Genomic DNA, 16,474 nt, shown 5'->3' on the forward strand with positions numbered 1-16,474 from the left:
ATGAATTGAATTAGGTGGGTGAAGGAAATGTCTGACATGTCACTATATAAGAACAGCCAGTGATACAGTTTTGCCATGTCACTGGTTCAGCAAGAACCCTAAACAAAACATGGAACTGACATATCATTAATGAAAGCTTTCCTAAATCCTGTCTGCCAGAGGGTGCCAAACTGTACGATTTCTCCCATAGGGTCATAAAAATGCAAAACAATGTAATGGCCCTGCTATGGTTGGATTTATCTCATATCTGCCATAAGAAAATCAGTGTACTTTGGTTTCTGGCATCCAATAAACTTCACCAAAAGTCTCTAATAAGTTTGTAAAGCTAAGTGAAAGTTAAGAGAAATAGAATGAGTCAAACACCCCAGGCAAGGCTTTTATTAAGGGACAGAGCTGCCGGGCTGTCACAAACAATGGGGAGAACAGCAACCAGGGGCTGGCTGGGTGAGGTTTATAAGGGCTGGAGGAGTGTGGTGGAGGCAGATGATTGGCTACGACTGGGGGTGAGGCCAGAAAAAGCAGATCTTTTATCTCTCTGGAGTGACTCATTTCCTGTAGGCAGGGGCCATTTGAGAATGCAGGGTTGTCGGGGCCTTTTATCTAGCAGAGAACTCTATCAAAAGCTAAGTGAAATTATGTAAAACTAAGTGGAGTGACTTATTTTTAACCCACACAGCTTAAACATGTTTTACTTTTGAAAACCATATATTTCTTGGATAGGCTCTTTTTGTACACTCTGTTGATTTTCAAATAGCCACCTTCATGCTTCCTAATTCTTCCCCCTGATCAATTATGTATTTGAAGCTCCTCCATTCAGCTTTCATTTCCTACATTGCATTTTTCTGGTGAAGAATTTTTGTTTTGGTTCATTGTTCTTATTTCAATCCCTGTATTAAGTGTATCTGGTAAATTTCTGCATTGTTTTTCTATTTTCCTGAAGTTTCTGGAATTCCCTTCAGATAATTGTTTAATTTATTTGTCTGATAGAACACAGCTGTCACTTTGTGGTCAGTCTTAGTGCCTTATTTTTTAATCCATTATATAATTTCCTGAATATTCTTGATGGTGTATACAAACATAATAAATAATTATGCATTCATTCTGTTCTTTACAAACTGTCTGTGTGCTTGATTTTCCTTAGTCGGCCATCCAGAGACTTTGAATACACTGCTGCTTGTGTCATCTCCACTCTGGCTTCTGCAATCCCTTTGGCACTAGAATGCCCTAAGCCAAAATTTCCTGGGGTGACTTCAGCTTCTATGCTGGCTGAAATCTCAGCCTGGATGCACCTGAGGGAAACCCAAAGAGTGTGCCCAGGCTATACAGGACCCAAGCTCAATTCATGTCCTGCTGACCCAGGCAGGGATGTCTCCACATTCCCTGTATGAGCAGGGTGGTTTCCTTACTGAAGTGGGAGGACAAAGAGATTGCAGCAAGGGTGGCAAGTCAGGACTGGACACATGGATGTCCAAGTGGCTCCAGGGGGCTGCTGAGCCTCACTCTGTGGTTCAGGTACACATGCATCTCCTAGCCAAAGGGGCTGCAGCCACACACTTTGGTGAGTAACCGCAGGACTGGTTCTACACCTGAACCCAGCAGCACACCTTCTTGTTCTGTTGCTCACTGTCAGTCTGCATGCTCAAAACCACACTCCAAGGACTTGGGCACCACAGTTTCATAATCTCCTAGCAAACTCCTGAGGAAACAAAGACAGATTTTGTCAACGCAAGAGGACAGATGTTTTGATGTGTAGAGATAAGAGTAGGTAACTGTTTTCCTCTATCTTACTGATATCCACTGTCAGTATCTTAAATTGCAACAAAAGAGCAATGACCTTGTTTATCTTTATTTGAGTTGGTATATGTCTTAGAAGTTCATACAATGTACATATAGGAAGCAACATTAAAAAAATCACATGACATAAATAATATATGCCATGTTAGTGAAAAAGTTCTGAGGTCACATATTAACATTTTTCTCACTTGTAACACTGAGAACAATGCTTTCTTCATGCTCTTTAAAAAATTTATATATATACTTTGGCAAAATGTTTATTAGTACAGTTTACATATACATAATGATAACACTCATCTTAGGGAATTTGCACCTGTATATGATAAATCTTGCCCTTCTTTTTCCCCATTCCTTCCTCTCAAGACCCCCTCCCCTCCCTATATAGAAAAACTTTGTTTCCATTTTTTCTCCTATTTTTACTTTTTTTTCCTTGTCACTTCCATCCTCTCTCCCTCCCTTTTGGGGTTCCTTTTTCTTCATGTCCCCTCCAGCATTTGTTGTTATTTGATTTCCTGATAATAGCCATTACTTCTGGAATGAAGTGAAATCTCAGAGTTGTTTTAATTTCCATCTCTCAAATGATAAGTGATGTTGAACACTTTTTCATATACATATTATGCCTTTATTTTTAACCTAGAAAGGTGATGACATTAATAACATTTAAAATTTCATGTTTTTATGATATATAAAACAGCCTAACTAGAATCATAATAAATAATACATTCTCAAAAAGTGTTGTATCTAAAAAGCAATTGCTCATTTAATTCTTAAATACTTCTTAGGAAACATATATAAACTTAACTTTTTAATATAATACTAAAGTAGGAAAGTTACAATATCTTTAAAAAGTTAAAAAGAATTTAGTTTCATAGTGAGAAGTGGAATCAAGTTTGCTGGTGTTTTAGGGTGACTTATTTTCCCAACCACCTTTTCAGGGATCCCTTGACTTTGTTGTTCCTCAGAGCGTAGATCATGGGGTTCAGCATAGGATGATGATGGCGTAGAAGGCTGACACCATCTTATCATGGTCAGCTAACCTGTAGGATTTGGGTTTCATGTAGATGAAGATGGCAGGGCCATAAAAGAGTCCCACCATGGCCAAATGGGAGGAGGAGGTGGCAAAGGCCTTCTGTTGAGTGAATGTGCAGGACAACAATGAGGATGAGGCTGTAGGGCATCAGGATGAGGGTCAAGAGAGTCAGTAGCATCAAGATGCAACAGATGTACATGACATTTTCAAAGACTGAGGTGTTGCTGCAGGCCAAGCACATCAGTGTAGGGGCCTCACAGAAGAAATTATCAGTGTCTCAAGCACTGCAATAGGTGAAGCTCAGGGTACAGCAGCTTGCATGAGCCCATCAGCTGCCCCCAGGAACCAAGAGCCCATGGTCATTTGTAAGCACAACTGCCAGCTCTTGAGGGTAGGGTATCTCCGAAGGGAGCAGACAGCCACATAGCAGTCATAGGACATGGCTGCCAAGAGGAAACTCTCCCCATGACCAGAGTGAGGGAGACAAAGATCTGCAGCCCACAGCCAGCTGGGGAGATGGATGTCTTCCCAGCAAGAAAGCCATCAGCCATCTTGGGAACAGTGGTGGAGACCAGCATGAAGTCCATGAGGGAGAGCTGGCTCAGTAGGAAGTACATGGATGTGTTCAGCTGGGAGTCCTGGTGAATCAGGAGAGCCAAGAGGGCATTGCCCAAGAGGGAAGCAATGGCTACAACCAGCACCAATGTGAAGAGGAAGTGGAGTCTCATGTGCCTAAAGAGTCACAGGAGAATGAAGTCTGTTGTGCTGTTGCTCTTCTCAATGGTTCCTACTGGTTGGATTCTGCAAATGGAAAAGCAGAGAAAAAGGTGGATTGTATCATCTAAAAGTCTTATTTCACAATTTGTTTATAGTTAATGGATATGTAATTGAAGGTATTATTCAAAATCCTTCCTCCTATCCAAGCTAAAGCATACTCCACACAGGAATATATTGGTAGAAAATTATGGATAAAAATATTTTTTAAACTTTTAGTTTTACCAAATAATTGACCTAATTTTATTCCTTTTTAAAATTACCCATTTTACCAGTATTGTGTTTTTGTTACATATGCCAGAACCAAAAACAATTGGAAAGAAATGCTGAATTAGAATTTTGTGATTTAGATTTGTTTGTATCACAGATGATTTTTTTTAACTTTATGAAACGTTAATATTTTCAAAATAATTTCCTCTTAAAAAATGAACATGAGTTAAATTCATTTCATTGTGTTTTCCAAAAAAAGAAAAACTGCATACAAGGACAAATGAAAGGAATTTCTTTCTTCCATCGATAATAACAGTATCCCAAATAATGAATTGAAGTTTCTTTATTTTTTCTCTCATTAAATATTTATTTGCCTGATTTTCAAAAGGTAATCCTGATTTTATAAATGCAAACATCTTTGTTCATTTCCTCCTGTACTGAAACTTTCGTCATTGGCTCATCCACTCCCCTTAAATAAAATAGAAAGTTCTTTCCTAAATTGGACTTGGTGTTATAGAGACATCTAGCATGTTACCCTGACTCTACTGCATTGGTTACCTACAGAAGCAAATGAATGTGAAAGAGATGCAGGAAAAGACTTTGATGCTGATAAATGCTGCACTGACCAGCAGGAGCTCCAGGGAGAAAGGAGGTTAAAAGATGAAAATAACATCAAAGTTTTCATCTCTGTGGAGCATCATCATTACTCACAAGCAATGAAATATACTTGAACAGAAAAACAAAATTTCAGATATTATAATTGCTACTTGACTTATTGTTTATTAAGTGATAAATTAATAAAATAGCCAAGTACAAAACAATATAAAAATCAGTAAATTTTCTATATACCAATAACAAATTGAAGGAAAATCCCATCAAAACAATCACATTCACAATAAACATTAAAAATTTACCAAGAAATAAATTTACTTGAAAAAGTGAAAGATGTCTACAATAAAAATTACAAAACACCACAGAAAGAAATTGAAGACAAAACAGAAAAAGGAATGATTCTCCATGTTCTGGGATTGGAGGAGTTAATATTGTTAAACTGTCCATCTTATTCAACCTGATCTACAGATTCAAAGTGAACTATAGATCCCTATCAAAGTTCAAATGTTATTCTTCACAATTTTAGGAAAACAGAGATCCTAAAATTTATACAGAAGCACAAAATAGTCTGAATACCCAAAGCAAAATGAGCAAAAAGAACAAAGCTGGAGGCATCATGATATCTCATTTTAATATTTTTGAAAAATTAATTTGCCTAGAAGACACAGTCAAGTTGACTAAGTGTACTAAAAGGAGTACAGCTTTATATGAAAAGTTGAATATGGTTGAAATATGTTATACATAAAATATAAGAGGTGATTTTTTTCAGTCCTTATCATTTTTTGTTTTGTACACTAATAACAAATATGTAAACTCATGAAGACCAAAAGGGCATGCAGCTGTCAGGACCAAATTCTGCTCTTCTCCTAGAAGAAAAATGCACAAAGGAAGGCAGTGCTTTGGTCCATAGGCAGGGCAGAAGACTTCTTTTGGGAAGGACAGTTCAGACTGATTTAGTTTAGTGCTTTAACCACATCAAGATCTTGAGGTCATTCCATAGAACATGCCTGGCCTTTTAATCCTCAAATCACAGAAGTAGTTCTGATTCCTTCTAATCTGAAAGGTGACTCTGTGAGTCCTCTGCTGCTACACAGATTAGGAGGCAGCAGAGCCCACTTCCTGCAGAGCTCTCTGTTTCATGTCAGGGCCCTGCAGAAGGGCAGTGCCAGTGGCAAAGTGCATGGCTGTGTTAACCACATGAGCAGTCGAGGTGGGGAGACACAGCAATGCATCTTATCCAAGCACTGCTGCAACAGCAGATTTTAGTCAGTGGGGCAGATTTTAGTCAGTGATCAGACAAGCACCAGAAATTCTATCAGCTCACATCTGTGCCACTCTACTCCAGCACTGCCTTCTGCTTGTTAGCTGCAGCAACTTTTTCTGTGCCTTATTTAAAGTATGTCATGTGTGGATGCTATGGGCTCCTGAGCCCTGGACTGTAGGCTACACTACACCTCTTATCATGGTGAATCATTACCATACCCACTTGTCCAGACAGAATGCCTTAACTGAAGAACAGCAGCCCTGGGATGTGAGATCCTGGGGTAGAAGCATTTCTCTGCAGTCAGCTATTCCAGATTAGAGTAATTACAGGAAGTGCACCACTGTTGATACATGCACAGGTTTAGTAAGTATAAGTAACATTATTTCCTACATGCAAAGTTTGGTATGAATTTTTGTACTTGCTAAAAATTGAAAACTATATCACAGGTAGAAAATAGTCATTGTTATCATTTTTCTATCTATGAGATGTGGGGCAAATTACTTAACCTTGCTGGTATTTTTTACTTACATGTATTAAATTGTAAATATATTAATCAATGAACTAAATGACCTTTTGCATATGAAAGAGTTTAAAATATTCGTCGTCATGTTACATATTTGAACATTTTAAAAAAAATTTTATTTTATTGATACATTTTAGGTAAACAATATACTGACATTCATCACTGGAAATTTGAAACTTTACTTAATATCTCTTGGTTCTTATTTTTCCCCCTTTCTCTGCCCACCCTTCAACCTCTCCATCCCTCCCTATTTGCAAAGACTTTTTTTCCATATTTTCATTTTCTCATATTAATTCCATTCCCTTCTTTCCTTTCCCCTACCCCTCACACTTCCCCTTCACCTTTGCTCCTTTTCTTCCTATTTCACATTATCTATTATACTTTTTCGTCTTTATTTACACTTTCAGTTTCTCACTCTAGAGAAACTATTCAGTATTTATACATGTGTGTTATATTTATTTTACTTAAGAGTATCACTTCAATGTGCATCCATTTAGCTATAAATGTCTCTAATTTATAATTTATCATGGCTGAGTAGTACTCCATTTTATTTTTTTAAAAAACCCACATTTTCTTTATGCAGTCTTCAATTCATGGATAATTTGGCTGCTTCAAAGTTTTCACTATTACAAATTGTGCTGTTATGAAAATGGAAGCACATATATCACTGTGGTATGATTCTTTTAATTCTTTGGGGAAGGTACCCAGCAGGGGAATAGCTGGGTCAAATAGGACTTCCAGTCCTAGTTCTTTGAGGTATCTCCATACTGATTTCCACAGTGGTTGCACCAGTCTACACTCCCACCACCAGTGTAACAGGGTTCTTCTTTCCCCACAGCCCAACCAGCATTTGTTATTGGTTGATTTCATGATAGCAGCCATTCTTTCTGGAGTAGGGTGGAATCTCAGCATTGTTTTCATTTGCATCTCTCCAATGAACAGTGATGGTGAACATTTTTTCGTATGTTTATTTGCCATTTCTAATTCTTTGTCTGAGAAATGTCTGCTCATTTCAGATGCCCATTTTTGGATTGGGTCTTTAAATTTGGGAGGTCTTATTTTTTTAAGTTCTTTATAGATTCTTGATAGTAGACGTTTGTCTGAGGAACAGCAGGTGAATACTGTTTCCCACATTGTGGGTTGTCTCTTCACACTGCTGGTGGTTTCTCTTGCTGTTGAGAAACTTTTTAATAAAAAGAGATCCCACTTGTTGAATGTTTGTGCTAGTTCATGGGCAACTGAGGTTTTATTCATAAAATCTTTTCCTACTCCAATGTCTTCAAGAGTTTTACCTAACCACTGTTCCAGCTGGTTCAGCATTTCTATTTTAATATTTAGATCTTTAATCTATTTTGATTTTAGTTGAGTGCATGTTGAGAGATATAGGTTAAGTTTTAATCTTTGGCAAGTTGAAACCCAAATTTTCCAGCACCATTTATTAAAGAGGTTATCTTTCCTCCAGTGAGGGTGTTTGGCTCCTTTGTTGAACACGAGTTGTCTGCGTGTGTCTGGAGTTGTTTCTTCATCTTCCAACCTGTTTCACCGGTCCTCCAGTCTGTTTCTTTGACAGCACCATGCTGTTTTTATCACAGTAGCTTTGTAGTGTAGTTTCAAGTTGGGAGATGTGATACTCCCTGCCATATCTCTGTTACCTAGAATTGCTTTTGCTATTCTGGGTCTCTTTATGTTCCAAATGAATTTTTGGATTGCTTTCTCAAGGTGGGTGCAGTATGCTGCTGGGATTTCAATTGGGATTGCCTTAATTCTATGTAGCAGCTTTGGAAGTATGGCCATTTTCACTATGTTGATCTTTCCTACTAAAGAGCAGGGGATATCTTTCCATTTTCTGATATCATCTTCAATCTCTCTTTTCAGAGTGCTATAGCTTTCAGAGAAGAGGTCTTTGATTTCTTTTCTTAAGTTGATTCCTAGGTATTTCAGTTTTTTGGATGCTATTGTGAAAGGAATTGTTTGCCCTATTTCCCTCTTATTGAGTTTGTTGTTCATGTAGCAGAAAGTTTTGATTTTTGTTTGTTAATCTTATATCCAGCTACATTACTGAATTTGGTTATTAAGTCTAGAAGACTTTTGGTAGAGTTCTTGGGGTCTTCTATATACAGCATCATGTCATCTGTAAATAATGACAGACTTTTTCATTTCCTATCTTTATTCCTTTTATTTCTTTCTCTTGTAAAATTGTGATGGCTAATGTTTCCAAAGCTATATTGAATTGAATGGTGATAGTGGACACCCTTGTCTTGTTCCTGATTTTAGTGTGAAGGATTTCAGTTTTTGATCATTTAGTATGATACTGACTGTTGGTTTTTTATAGATGGCTTTTATAATATTGAGGTAGAAACTGTCTATTCCAATTTTTGATAGGGATTTTATCATAAATGAGTGTTGGATTTTGACTAATTCTTTTTCTACATCAATTGAGACGATCATGGGATTTTTGTCCTTGGATCTATTGATATAATGTATTGCATTTGTAGATTTGCATATGTCGAACCATCCCTGCATCCCTGGTATGAATTCCACTTGGTCAGGGTGTATGATCCTGTAGATGATCTTCTGCATTCTATTTTCCATTAACTTATTAAGGATTTTTGCATCTATGTTCATGAGTGAGATTGGTCTATAGTTTTCTTTTTCAGTTGGGTCTTCCTCTGCTTTGGGGATCAAGGTGATGCTTGCTTCCAGGAATGTATTTAGGAGTATTGCTTCCCTTTCTATTTCATTGAAGAGTTTAAACAGTAGTGGCAGTAGTTCCTCCTAAATGTCTTTTAGAATTCAGTAGTGATGCCATCAGCAACTGGGCTTTCCTTAGTTGGTATGTTTTAATTACATTTTCAATTTCATTGATTGATATTGGGTTGTTTGGAATTTTTAGGTCTTCTTTGTTCAAACTTGGTAATTCATATGTATCTAGGATTCTGTCCATTTTATCTGTTTTCCCATCTTATTGGCATATAGATTCTCGAAGCAGGTATTGATGATCCTCTGGATTTCTGAGTGTTCAATGTAATTTTAACCTTTTCATTCCTAATTGCATGGATTTGGGCCTTTTTGTTCCTTTTTCTGATAAGGGTGGCTAAGGGTTTGTCAATTTTGTTAATTCTTTCAAAGAACGAACTCTTGGGTTCATTGATTTTTTGTATCTTTCCCTTTATCTCCATTGCATTGATTTCTCCTCTGATCTTTATAATTTCCTTCCTTGTATGAGCTTTGGGTTTGCCCTGCTCTCCTTTTTCTAGAAGCTTGAGTTTCAGCATCAGGTTGTTTAATTGGGCTTGATTTGTTTTCTTAATATGAGAATTCACTGCTATGAATTTACCTCTTAAGACTTCTTTCACTGTGTCCAAAAGATTCTGATATGTTGTTTGGGATTATCATTTAACTGTGGAACTGTCTCATTTTTTCTTTAGTTTCCTTTGTGACCCATTGGTTATTCAGATGTGTGTTGTTCAATTTCTATGTGTTTATGAAATTTTTGCAGTTTCTTTTGCTACTGATCTCTAATTTCATCTCACTATGGTCTCACAGTATACAGGGGACAATTTCAATTTCTTTCTACTTACTTAAGCATATTCTATGAGTGAATATGTGGTCTATTTTGGAGAACAATGCATGTGCAACTGAAAACAATGTATATTCTTATTTGGTGGGGTGGAACACTCTGTAAAGATCTGTTAAGTATATTTGTTCCAGAGTTTGATTGAGTTGTAATATTTCATTACTTATTTTTTGTCTAGTTGATCTATCTATTTGAGACAGTGGGGTATTGAGGTCCTCCACTATTATTGTAATAGTGCCTATATGGCTTTTCATGCCTGTTATTATTTGTTTTATATAGTTTGGTGCACTAGTGTTTGGTGCACAGATATTTATGATTATCATCTCTTCCTCTTGGATTGTTCCCTATACAGGGATGTAATGTCCTTCTTTGTCTCTCTTAATTAGTGTTGGCTTAAATTCCACTTGATCTGCAAAGAGGATAGCTACTCTTGCTTTTTTTTTTCCAGTTCGTGTTCCATGGAGTATTGTTTTCCACCCTATAAGTTTCAATCTATGAGTTTCTTTTTGAATTAAATGTGTTTCTTGTATGCAGCATATTGTTGGATCTTGCTTCTTGACCTATTATGCCAGTCTATTTCTTTTGACTGGTGAATTGAGACCATTATCATTGATGATTATAACTGATATGTATTGAGTTATCACTGTCATGACTTTTTTTTTGTTGGATTCTCCCCCTTTGCTTTTAATTTCTTGTCATGCCCAGTAGATTTATTCTGCCTGGCTTCCTGGGGTGGTGATCTTCTTTGTCTTTTCCTAGGATATTTTCAAAAATTGTTTGGAGTACTGGTTTGGTATTCTTGAAGTTCCTAAGGTGCTCTTTCTCATGAAAGTATCTTATTTCACCACCAATTTTGAAAGATAGTTTTGCAGGATACTTCAATCTGGGTTGGAGACTGTTTTCCTTTTTGGTTTGGAATACATCACTCCAAGCTCTTTGTGCCTTGAGGGTCTGCATTGACAAGTCTGCTTTGATTCTGATGGGCTTTCCTTTGTATGTGACTTGATTCTTTTCTCTAACAGCTTGTAGAACTTTGTTCTTCTGTTGGGTTTCTGGAATCTTAACATTATGTGTGTATGTGTAGTTTTTTTTTTTTTTTTGATCAAGAGCAGTTTGAGTCTATTACATGTCACTTATCTGTATGTCAAGTTCTTTTCCCCTGCTTGGGAAGTTTTCTGCCATCAGTTCTGTGAAGTTTTTTTTTTCTGTCATTTTTACACTCTCCTGTTTCTTCATTTTTTCTGATCAGTCTTATGTTATTCTTCTTTGCATCATCTAGCAGCTGCTGGAATGATTTCTCATGGTCCCTTACTATTTCAATGGAATTTTTCTTTTGCTGTTCACTAATTGCAATCTTATCTTCTATATCTGAAATTCTGTCCTCACATTGGGCCAGCCTGCTGTGTAGACTTTCAATAGAGTTTTTAATCGCCTGGAAAGCTGTTTGCATCTGTTTTATGGATTCCATGTGTTTGCTATGTTAGGATTCCATCATGTTCCTCAGCTCTTCTCTAGATTTATTTATCATGCCTTGCAGTATGAGCACAATCTCTGCTGTTATCTGAGAAATTATTTCTCATTTCACTTTTTCCAGATCCTCTTTTGTTGTCAATTCAGGGACTCCAGGTGGTTGAGTATCAAATTGTTCCATCTTGATGCCCTTTGGGATTGGTTTAGGTGATCTGGAAGTCTGGTTTTGAGACTTGTTTATGTGTCTTCCCATTTCAGTTGGGTGGCGTGTGCTGCTGGCTCCCATGCAGCTCACTTCCTCTGTGCTGGGAATGGTGTTAAGGTGGCCTGGAACCCTCCTCTGCACCAGGAGCCTGAACAACTTTTTAAAAATTTTTAATTTAACTTTTTAGTCTAGATTATATGTTGCTATTATTTCCCTAGAAGCTTGAAAGATAAAGCATAATGTGTGAATTTGGGGATCTGACCAAGGGATATGCAATATGAACTTGCATTCTTTCATCTGAAAAGAATGAACTCCACATTCTAAAGGTTATAATTTTCAGAATGAATGTTTCTAGTTTAGAGTTAGAAATAGAGGAATACATAAAGGGATGTAAGGGAGAGAAAAATGTGTAGAACACAAAAATAAATGCATAATATTGATACACACAAATCTGAGCAACAATGAAATAGTATTTTTCTTTGGAGCCATGCTTCTGAAAATGTAGCAAATAAATAAATAAATAAATAATCTGTAGTTTTGAGAATTGCTACAAATAGTATTTAATAAATTTTACTTTGTAGAACTCCATAGCAGTCACCTGATTTATTAGGAAATCAATACGCATATAATACTTCATTACTGTTCATGTATAAAGCTACTACAGGTTCATAATGTTTGCTATGTTACCCAAAACCATTTTTACAAGGCTTTTAGGTCATTATGAACAAATTGCTGTATTTATTTGATATTTGAAACATTTCTCAATTAAAGTGCTAAGTTAACTCTGAAAATTATGAAAAAGTGGACAGATGAATATGGGTAATTTTTTAAACTTAATTTGGAGAGTGAAGTTTTAAGCCATTAAGTAGGATAGCTGTTATGTGAATAAAATATTTTTGAAAATTCTGGCACCCAAATAGTAAAAGTATTGAAATTGCAGTAGTCATGAAAAATGACCTGTGTTTTCAAGTATGTATAGAGAAGATTGTTATTAAGTTACCTACCTTCATCAGAAAGAAGATTTTGAGATATGAAGAGGTAAAAATCCTCAAATCTCTTCAAGATAAGTGCCCTGAAATGGACAAGAAAAGACATGGGGTGTGTGTGTGGGGGGGTTGTACTGTTGCCTTTCTCTTTTTTCCTGTTTTCTTTTTTAATTTTATTAATGTATTTTTATTAGTATATATTTACAAGTAATGGAAATAAGTCTCTTTTGAACCAATCAGAAGAAAATTTTCCCTACCGAGGACAAGGAATATTTTTTTTAGTTCTATATAGATCAGAAAGAAAGACTCATTTTAATTTTTCTGGCTGTTGTTTAGAGGCACTAGAGTTTCATTCAACAATCTCTGTTTGCTCTCCTTTTACCTCTTTCCTTACACAAAGAAACTGTCTCTATTTACTCAAGGTATTGACATAGTACAGTGAATATATAGCCACAGGAGGGCTGGGGATTTTGCCCAGTGATTCTGCTGCCTGCCTCACAAGCACAAGGGCCCAATTTCAATCTCCAGTACCAAAAAACAAAAAATAGCCACAGGATTCATTTTTTAAAAAAATCCATCACTATGAGCATGATCATTTGACTGAATTGGTTTTAAAGAAGAGTTTTTGACCTTATGTTTCTGTATGTACATAAGCTCCATCTTATATGTTCAAAACTTGATATGGACAATTGAGAGTCTTTAATTCTCTAACATTTGTTTGATACAATTTTACAAAGATATTTGCAGTTAAAAATTCACATGACTTCCTAAAATATTAGAAAATAAATCTCCCCCAAATTAGACTCATCTTTGTAGGAGGGAATTGTCTTCAATGAAATCTATATGTGTATGGCAGTAGCTCTCTACCGTAGGTTGATTCTGAATGTTTGCTTTGATGAATCCAATGGATACCACTCTGTGCTTTTGGCCTCCTGCATATTCAGTGAAAAGTCCTATATGACCACTGAAAGTTTCCTATATCTAAAAATTACTTTTCTGTGAAAATAGCACTTTAAAGATGAAATACCTTAGCCAAGGGAACACAGATATAAACGTTTTATATGGGTAAATGAATCCAATATAGTAATGTAACACCCTGGTTCTGCTAAAGCAAAAGGTCTGTGGATGAGAAGGTGAAAAATTGTGGCACTATTAGGCATAGCAAATTCAATGAATTGTGAAAAGGGCAAACTAGGATTCTGCTAATTGATAATCACTGAGTTCAGTAAATGTGACAAAAGCACATTAAAGAAAGAGGTAGTTTAATTTTCTGATATTATACAATGATTACAAAAATATTTTATTAAGCATCTCTATGTGCTGGTGAATATGCCCCATATTATAAATATGTTTACATGCATTTTATCTAACCCTAACTCTAACCCTAACCCCAATCCTAACCCTAACCCTAACTTGATGACTGAGGTTGCTTCTCTGTCAGGGATGGTGCTGGAATGTTAGGCAAAAACAGGATATGTGGCTATATTTTAATGTTAGTGTAGGGGAACTCAGATACGCAAATAGATGCTGAGAAGACACTCATGAGATACACTATCCATAACAGATTTGATCTCACATTCCTGCATATTTATTGCTTCTTAATAATAAAACTAGTTCTAGAAGTTAATCTGTTGCTGTCATATTGATTCTAAAGATCTTCTGAAAACAATTTCTTCTATTAAATTTTTCTTTGCAAATTAGCATAGATCAAACAATGATGAAATACAAGTTGCTCCAACATGGCTCAGGATACTGCTTTAACTGCCATAAAACATATTTGCTATAACTTTAATAAGTATGAGTTTTGTGGCATTTCTGTTACAATAGAGATGTGTGAGATAAAGTTTGGGACTTTACCATTGCTAAAGCACAGTGGGGAGTCATCCTCCAGTGGCAGTTATCACCTCTCCATCTCCAGATCATCCCACCACACTGATCCAAAACTCTGTATGCATTAAGTCTGTCTCCACTTCTCTCCACTCACTCAGCCCATAGCACCCACCATTCCACCACCTCCACTTCCTAAAATGCATCCATGCAGTGTTTGTCCTCCTGTGGTGGGCTCATTTCACTTAGTGTGACATCATCAGTGCTCCTCCATGTTGAAACATGTACCAACATGCATTCCCCTTAAGAGACGAAATAATATTCCCTGGGTATGCATACCACATTTTTTTGTGGATTCCTTTATAGATTAAGAATTAAGGTGTTTCTGCCTGTGTCTATTGTGAATTATGCAGATATGAAAATGGGCATAGAAATAGCTATTTGAGTGTCTGCATTACCTCCCAGGCATACACGGCAAAGGTGGAATTACTACTTCATATTCAAGTTTTGTTTCATTTTTTAGGCATCATGGCATTATTTTCCACAATTGGCAGCATCATTTGAAATGACTACAAAAAAGGGAAAACGATTTACAACTATTCCATATCCTATTCACAAAATATTTTGTTTTATTTGTTTGCTAAAGAATTTTTTCCTACTGATTATGCAAATATATCTCATTATGATTTGCCTTTACATTTGCCAAGTGATGAATGACCCTGGCATCTTTTAAAGTGCATGTTATCACCTTGATGCCTGCTCTCTATCATATAGAGCACTATTCATGTTCTGAGGGAGTTGGGGAAAGAGAACATATGTAGATTAACATTCAAACTCAAGAGAAGGAGCTACTAGGACTATGTCAAAGAGGTATGTGACAGAAAAATTACATTCCAGATTGCTAAGCAAAATAACATAATAATTACATTGATGTAAGTTTCACATGGGGATTATTGGACAAGGATCTCTAAAAAGGAAATATCCTTTTTATTAAAAGAGTGAGAGTTTGCTGAAATGTTACAATCAAATCTGAAGAAGTAAACATGAATGCAAAAGACATTCCATGAGAGAATTAAAATTTTATTCATGATATGGATCTATAATGTACATTTACTTTCATTTTCTATACAAGTGTTTTGAAAAATTTAACATCCAAATTTGATGGTTTTCTAAGTTCACTAGGGAAAATAAACCATTCACATTTTCTAGAAGTTTTAATAGAAATGTTATTGTTCTGCAAGTTTTTATATTTCTTAAAATGTTTTCAGTAGTACATGCTTCATAAAATATTAATTTCTCAGGAGGAAAATAATATTAATTTTTTAAAAAATAGGTAAGTTGACTGTGGATTTTAAATTCTACAATTTAATGAATGATTCAGATGCTTTTAAGGATTTTTTCAAAATTGGCTAATTGGGATCTTTACCTATCACTGTTGTGTCTGTCTTCAGACAAATCATATGAGTGCACCATGGAAAATTACAATGAGACCTCTACCAACTTCATCCTCCTAGGCCTGTTCCCCCCATCAAGCCTTGGCTTTTTCCTCTTCACTCTCACTGTCACCATCTTCCTGATGGCCTGGGCTGGCAATCTGTGCATGGTCCTGCTCATTCTCCTGGATGGCCAGCTCCACACACCCATGTACTTCCTGCTCAGCCAGCTCTCCCTTATGGACTTCATTTAAATCTGCACCACTATACCCAAGATGGCTTCTGGTTTCCTCTTTGGAAACAAGTTCATCTATTTCATTAGGTGTGGGGTTCAGTGTTTCTTCTTCACAGCTTTAGAAGGCTCAGAATCTCTGATCCTGATGTCTATGTCCTATGACTGTTACATGGCTATTTGCTTCCCTCTGCACTACCACACCTGCATGAACAAAAGTGTGTATGTGCTGATGATCCTGGGATTCTGGGCAATGGGCGCTGTCAACTCCTGCACTCACACAGTCTCTGCAAGGATTCTGTTCTCATATGAGATTTTCAAGGGGGAAGAGCTGGTGAATGTCTCCTGCTCAAGTGCCCATCATATCTCCTGAAGATAATGGTTGGTCACTCACACACCATTCTGAGGAGGGGCTGATTGTTTAAAAACAGGACTAAGAGAAACCATGGCATGCCTTCAATTCAGAGCTCCCTGTGATACTTTCCCATAGTGACTGGGTGAGAGCCATGGTAGACAGCAAAGTCAGGTACCTGTGGT

At 36.5% G+C, this 16,474-nt stretch overlaps 1 pseudogene; it reads right to left on the bottom strand.

The window, feature by feature from the left end:
- Positions 1 to 1,108: 1,108 nt before the first annotated feature.
- Positions 1,109 to 15,874, bottom strand: LOC147820620 (olfactory receptor 2T8-like; annotated as a pseudogene).
- Between the last annotated feature and the right edge of the window lie 600 nt (positions 15,875 to 16,474).

This window comes from Heterocephalus glaber, unplaced genomic scaffold, assembly GCF_053883595.1.
Source record: "Heterocephalus glaber isolate CG9 unplaced genomic scaffold, H.glaber_assembly_v1.0 deba00001831, whole genome shotgun sequence".
Classification (NCBI taxonomy): Eukaryota; Metazoa; Chordata; class Mammalia; order Rodentia; family Bathyergidae; genus Heterocephalus; species Heterocephalus glaber.